The sequence below is a fragment of the Hemiscyllium ocellatum genome, chromosome 5, assembly GCF_020745735.1.
Source record: "Hemiscyllium ocellatum isolate sHemOce1 chromosome 5, sHemOce1.pat.X.cur, whole genome shotgun sequence".
NCBI classification, from domain to species: Eukaryota; Metazoa; Chordata; class Chondrichthyes; order Orectolobiformes; family Hemiscylliidae; genus Hemiscyllium; species Hemiscyllium ocellatum.
The window spans coordinates 97,952,161-97,959,445 of record NC_083405.1 but is presented as its reverse complement, the minus strand read 5'-3'; the positions used below and the strand labels follow the sequence as shown (position 1 = coordinate 97,959,445).

At 43.6% G+C, this 7,285-nt stretch overlaps 1 pseudogene; it reads right to left on the bottom strand.

The window, feature by feature from the left end:
• Nucleotides 1–473: 473 nt before the first annotated feature.
• LOC132816220 (protein FAM149B1-like) lies at nucleotides 474–1,513 on the bottom strand (annotated as a pseudogene).
• Nucleotides 1,514–7,285: the final 5,772 nt, after the last annotated feature.

The window sequence follows — 7,285 nt, the reverse complement described above, 5'->3', positions numbered from 1 at the left end:
ATGACAGTATTTTTGCTTTTTGTTTTTGATTTTGATATACTTTGAAAATTTTGTTTCATACTCTTGTAATTTTTTCTTCTTCAATTTTTAGATGATCTTCCCTTTTCTTTTATATTATCTCCTACTCTTTAGTGATCCATGGCATTTTGTGATAAATAGAGCTCATGTTCTTTAGGGGTATAGACTGATTTGGCATTATATTCAATCTTTTTTGAACACCTTCCACTGATCTTCAGCCATTTTACCCTTTAACGGAATTTCCCCATTTAGATTTAGATTTATTGTCACGTGTATATAAAAATACAGTGAAAAGTGTTTTTTCACATGCAAAACACGAAGTGTCGCCATGCTCCAGCGCCATCTTGAAACACCGATTATAGTGCAAGATTTTACTGCAATAGTGTTAGAATTTCCCTCTTCTTCTTACTCTCTGCTACTCCTCCATTTGCTGCTGAGATTTTGTAAAATAAGAGCTAAAAGCTGGCACTTAATCTTGCGATAACTGGTTCAAGAGGCAAGAACACATTTTTTGGCTTGTTTCCTAAACTTTCATCTGAGGCGGTGTTCTTCTCTTCATCTAAAACATGCCCTTCCCTGGGCTTCTGGATCAGTTCCTTCATATGATCCAGGGCGTCCAGCCACACCTCATTAAAGGGCATCTCTCACCAGTATAAGTCTTCTGCAGTCACTCAGAGAGATTGGAAGTAGCCACAAACTGCTTTCATATTGCAAAGCAGGATCAAGCTTCTTCTCACAGTTGTCATCTCTCAGTTCTCTGCGAACAAATGCTAGGTATTCTTCAATGAAGCCTTCAGCATCCTCACACCGTTCTCTGCCTCTTCATCATCTTCCCCTGGAAATGTGACATCAAGTCTGCATAAAGTCATTGCACTGAAAACGATCTGAGATGGTCACTTTTTTTACTGAGAATATAAAATTCAGTCACATTTGCATTAGAGCCTGACTTGATAGTTGGCAATGCAGTGGCAATCTGCTCTGGACTGGGATACCAACAATAAACTTCATCAACAGGATAGATCATTTGTTTCCCCAAATTTTGAAAATATGGGAAGCTGTATTTCCATTCCTGACACTCCTCCTCCACCTACTGCATATTGGAACGTCTCTTCAAACAGAATTTCATCAATCTCACAGGACATTTGTTAAATCTATTGGGAGACCACATTCTCAAATGCATTGTCACCCTGAAAAAAGGTAGAGCTGAGACAGTGGAGATCCTGCATCCTGAGTAACTTTTGGCAGCAGACAGAGGATATCCAAAATCATCCTGTGAAGGTTGGTTACTGGGATCTTCAGAAATCTCACACTCACAACTACAGGCTGAATCAACATCCTTGACATTGGCGATAGGAAATGGAGTTGAAAACTCTTCTAATTGATTTGGCAGTGGATGATTTTCAACACTGCATTGCAGCATGCTTTGTATCTCTTGTGGAATGGGCAGTGACCTCCAGGTGTATCTTGGATCATTCCGCCACCTGTCACGACACATTGCCCTGACTGCCTATCTCCGAAATGGGGGCTCTTTCTCTAGAGCTGGGCAGGGTAGACCCAGTCCTGGGTTAATTCTCTGCATTTACAGAGGTCAGTCTATGTTGCAACCAATTAAAGATAGTCTTACTGAAATCTAGAATCTTAGTAGTTCAATCATCCTTTTCAAACATAGCATTGAACTTGGCAAAATTATGATGTTGTTAGATAAATGCTTGCACACCATTAGGCTGTTAACTAAATCTGGCACGTGCCTAAATCTAAAATAAAATGCTTTGTTGCCATTAAGCTTGGGACTTTTATTACTGGAGTGTGGGCGGTTAAGGGGTGCCCTTACAGAGGTTTATAAAATTATAAGGGGTATAGATAAGGTGAATGTTAGGTGTCTTTTCCATAGATGAGGATTTAAAGTTAAAGGGGCATACTTTTAATGTGAGAGGAGAAAGATTTAAAAGAGAATTGAGGGACAATGTTTTTTACACAGAGAGTGGTTTGTGTGAGGAATGAACATTTAAGGGAAGTAGTGGATATTGGTATACTTACAATGTTAAAAAGACATGAACAAGAAATGTTTGGAAGGATATGGGCCAAGTGCAGGCAGGTGGGACTAGTTTAGTTTGGGGTTATGGCCAACATAGATTGGTTAGACTGAAGGCACTGTTTTTGTGCTGTATGGCTCTATGACATATTGTTAAAATCCATCCTGGGTACACTCAAGAAATTCACTATCTTTCAGAAATGTGTGAGTCTGCCTTTCTCAAACATTATGAAATTTCAGCTCCCCATTTAAAACCACAATGCCTTTACCACACTCTCTTGCCTAATATCAATATTTATACAATTAACCACTCCACAACTTCTCTGAGGCCCTATAGGTAACTTTCACTGCGGTTCTAAACCTTTTTCTATTTCCAGTTGAATGCATAGATTCTTCACAGCTTGCTTACTTATTGTTATGACCTGTCTTACCATTAAAGCAACTTTGTCCTTAATCACTCAGAAATTACTACTCCTCTCCCATCTTTATCTTTCCTGCAGACCTTATAAATTGGTTTACAGTTCCAGTCCAACTGTCTGGCAATCATGTCCCAAATGGCTACATCATCATACTCTCTAAATTAGAGTACACGCTTCCGACTTATTGTTCCTAAGCCATGCATTTGCATTAAAAAAACACTAATTTGGATTGCACAGGCTCATGTGTGCTTCCACTTTAATGTCATGCACACACATTCCTTATTTGTGGCTCCTGATTTAATTGCCAGGTGGTAGAAATCTTTAAGTTTTCCTATTATCTGCAGCATATTTTCTGATTGTTACTCTACTTTCTCCCCTTTTGTTTATGTTTAAGCTATTTTTATATGGAATGAGCTGCCAGAGAAAGTGGTGGAGGTGGGTAAATTATATAATGTAAAAGGCATCTGAATGAGTACATGAATAGGAAGGGTTTAGAAGGATAGGAGCCAATTGCCAAATGGGTCTAGATCAGTTTAGAATATGTGGTTGGCATGGATGGGTTTAACCGAAGGGACTGTTTACGTACTGTATAACCTTATGATTTGATTATTTATGCCCCCTTTTCACCTGAAGAGAACCCTGCAGCCTTTCTCACTCTCCTCATTAACCATTTGAAATCCATGTGATACCCTGTTCACCCTTTCCTCCAGAATCCTGGTTCCAGTGTGGGTCAGGTGAACCTCTCCCAATGATAAAACTCCTTCCAATCCCAGTGAAATGCAATCCTTCTTTCTCTTTATTTTTCTCAGATATATGTTCATTGTACTAATAGTAAATTTGCATGTGGCTCCAACAATAATTCAGAGATTGAGACTCTGAAAACCTTGTTCTTGAATTTAGCACCCAGTTTCTGGTACCCACCAAACAGAATCTCTTGTCTCCTGGATTCTCCTTTCCCTCTCCAATGCTCTTTCAAGCTGAGGGTTCTGAGGAAAGGGCTATTTGACCTGATACATTTACTCTAATTTCTCCCCACAAATGCTGCTAGACCTGCTGAATTTTTCCAGCTGTGTCTGGTTTTGTTTCTTTCAAACTGGTTTGAGATGTTCTTCATACTGGCATTTAGAGGGGGCAACATACCATGAGGAACTTGTGACCCTGCTTGCAACAGATGCTATCTGCCCATCTCCCCGAATTATTGAACCTCTGACTGATATCACATCACTGTTGCCTTCTCAGCCCTTCTGCAGGACAGCCTCCTGCTTTAAAGTGCCTTGGTCCATATTTTGGTTCTCCCTTCTGTTCTTCACAGGGAACAAGTACACTATACCTGTTATAGAGAGAATCAGTTTCTGCAGTTCTTCATTCTCCATATTACCTAGGTTCCCATAAACTTGTCAACTTAACCTATCTTGAACTTTACTACACAATGAGTTGAGAACAAAGTCTGCAGCAAACTCTCCGGGCTCCCCTACCAATGCAGTGTCTTTCAAAATCACACTCCAGCTCAAAGATTCTAAGCAGGCGACACTCCAAGCAACAGAATAATTACATTGGTGATGATATAGAAAAGCTTTACTAGACTGCATCCTGAATGGGAGGATGATCCTACGATGACAGGGGTTCTCACTGAAGCATCTAATAGTCTGTAGAGGTTTGACAGGTTCGATACTGAGAAGTGCTTCCCCCTTTCTGGGTTTTATTAGAACAAAAGAACAAAGCCTCAGGATAACAGGACAATCCTTTCAGACTGAGTTGAGAAATGTCTTTGCCGACAGGACTGTGAATCTTTGGAATCACCAGCTTGACTGGCTGTGCAGTGTCCATTGTTATGTAGATTTGAAAGTGAGAAAAAATAGATTGTTAATTTCCCAGGGAATCAGTGGAGATAAGGAATAGGTTGGAAAATGGAATTGAGGTATAGGTTCAGCCATGGCTTTCTTAAATGACAAAGGAAGGATGAATTACATGTCTGCTCCTGTGCCTATTTCAATAGGGAAGACCTCAACTGCCGAAGGGCCAGTCTGTGTAGTCAGTTACATAACACAATCTATCATATCTTAGTTCAGATCATTCATATGTGCATATGCTGCAAATTTTTCTTTGTTTTTCTACTCTGACTTTTGCTGAGCAACAAATGCTGGTCAAAAATTTTAAAATGCACACTGCCTTTAGCTTGAACCAACAGAAGTTTTGAAAATAACTGCCTGTGCCAAATTTCTACACTCAACAAGCTTTGTACTTTTTGTTTCATTTTCCACAGTTTATACCTGTGTAATTATGCATCTTCATTCTTCTTGTAGAAGTATTGTGTATTGAAGTGACACCAGCACCAGATTCACCAGAAGATTGTTCTTGCCTCACGTGAGGATTTTTCCATGCTCATCAACCATGTCATATTTAAAGACAGCAAGCTTGACTTTTTTTCCTCTTGTGCTCATTTTCTTTGGTCTGGGATAAAACTTCTTTATTTTCTTAGCACAACCATACAATCTCAATACAAGTTACAATGATGATTCCTTTTGGATGTTATAATCAGAGTGTACAGTCTTCCTTAAACTGTTACCCAACTGCTGCTGATCAGAGTGAATACTTTCCCTGTCCTGAATTATAGCCTTTACATTTTCAGCAGTATCAGAGGGTTCAATCTTGAGGGTTATGCTTTTGAGGGTTTTCACAAAGATCTGTACTTCCAAACTCAATCTATTGACTTTACCTTGTGTGAACCACTACCTTACTTTTCTACCATGCTTAAATTGAATCTTCCAAAATAAGTTACTGTTTGTCATTGTTCTATCAAGATTACGTGTTGGTTATTTCAAAATAAGTGTATGTCTCCATTATATTATAGTAAAAAGTGAGGTCTGCAGATGCTGGAGATCAGACTCCTCCCTCCCCTTCCTAGACCTTTCCATTTCTATTTCGGGCGACCGAATCAACACAGACATCTACTATAAACCGACTGACTCCCACAGCTACCTGGACTACACCTCCTCCCACCCTGCCCCCTGTAAAAACTCCATCCCATATTCCCAATTCCTTCGTCTCCGCCGCATCTGCTCCCAGGAGGACCAGTTCCAATACAGTACTGCCCAGATGGCCTCCTTCTTCAAGCACCGCAGATTCCCCCCCAGACGTGATCGACGATGCCCTCCACCGCATCTCCTCCACTTCCCGCTCCTCCGCCCTTGAGCCCCGCCCCTCCAACCACCACCAGGACAGAACCCCACTGGTTCTTACCTACCACCCCACCAACCTCCGTATACAGCGTATCATCCGCCGTCATTTCCGCCACCTCCAAACGGACCCCACCACCAGGGATATATTTCCCTCCCCTCTCCTATCAGCGTTCCGCAAAGACCACTCCCTTTGTGACTCCCTCGTCAGGTCCACACCCCCCACCAACCCAACCTCCACTCCCGGCACCTTCCCCTGCAACCGCAGGAAATGCAAAACTTGCGCTCACACCTCCTCCATTACTTCTCTCCAAGGCCCCAAGGGATCCTTCCATATCCACCACAAATTCACCTGTACCACCACACACATCAGCTATTGCATCCGCTGCACCCGATGTGGCCTCCTCTATATTGGTGAGACGGGCCGCCTACTTGCGGAATGCTTCAGGGAACACCTCTGGGATGCCCGGACCAACCAACCCAACCACCCCGTGGCTCAACACTTTAACTCTCCTTCCCAGTAAAAAATGAGGTCTGCAGATGCTGGAGATCACAGCTGAAAATGTGTTGCTGGTCAAAGCACAGCAGGCCAGGCAGCATCTCAGGAATAGGGAATTCGACGTTTCGAGCATAAGCCCTTCATCAGGAATGAGAGAGATTAGCCAAGCAGGCTAAGATAAAAGGTAGGGAGGAGGGACTTGGGGGAGGGGCGATGGAGGTGGGATAAGTGGAAGGAGGTCAAGGTGAGGGTGATAGGCCGGAGTGGGGTGGGGCGGAGAGGTCAGGAAGGAGATTGCAGGTTAGGAGGGCGGTGCTGAGTTGAGGGAACCGACTGAGACAAGGTGGGGAGAGGGGAAATGAGGAAACTGGAGAAATCTGAATTCATACCTTGTGGTTGGAGGGTTCCCAGGCGGAAGATGAGGCGCTCCTCCTCCAGCCGTCGTGTTGTCATGTTCTGCCGGTGGAGGAGTCCAAGGACCTGCATGTCCTCGGTGGAGTGGGAGGGAGAGTTAAACGTTCGGGACACCACCCACGCCCTCCACCTCCTCCAGGATTTTCGCTTCCCCGGTCCCCAACGCCTTATTTTCACTATGGACATCCAGTCCCTGTACACCTCCATCCCCCATCACGAAGGACTCAAAGCCCTCCGCTTCTTCCTTTCCCGCCGCACCAACCAGTACCCTTCCATTGACACCCTCCTTCGACTGACTGAACTGGTCCTCACCCTGAATAACTTCTCCTTTCAATCCTCCCACTTCCTCCAAACTAAAGGAGTTGCCATGGGCACCCGCATGGGCCCCATCTATGCCTGCCTCTTCGTAGGATATGTGGAACAGTCCATCTTCCGCAACTACACTGGCACCACCCCCCACCTTTTCCTCCGCTACATCGATGACTGTATCGGCGCTGCCTCGTGCTCCCATGAGGAAGTTGAACAGTTCATTAACTTTACTAACACCTTCCATCCCGACCTTAAATTCACCTGGACTGTCTCAGACTCCTCCCTCCCCTTCCTAGACCTTTCCATCTCTATCTCGGGCGACCGACTCAACACAGACATCTACTATAAACCGACTGACTCCCACAGCTACCTGGACTACACCTCCTCCCATCCTGCCCCCTGCAAAAACTCCATCCCA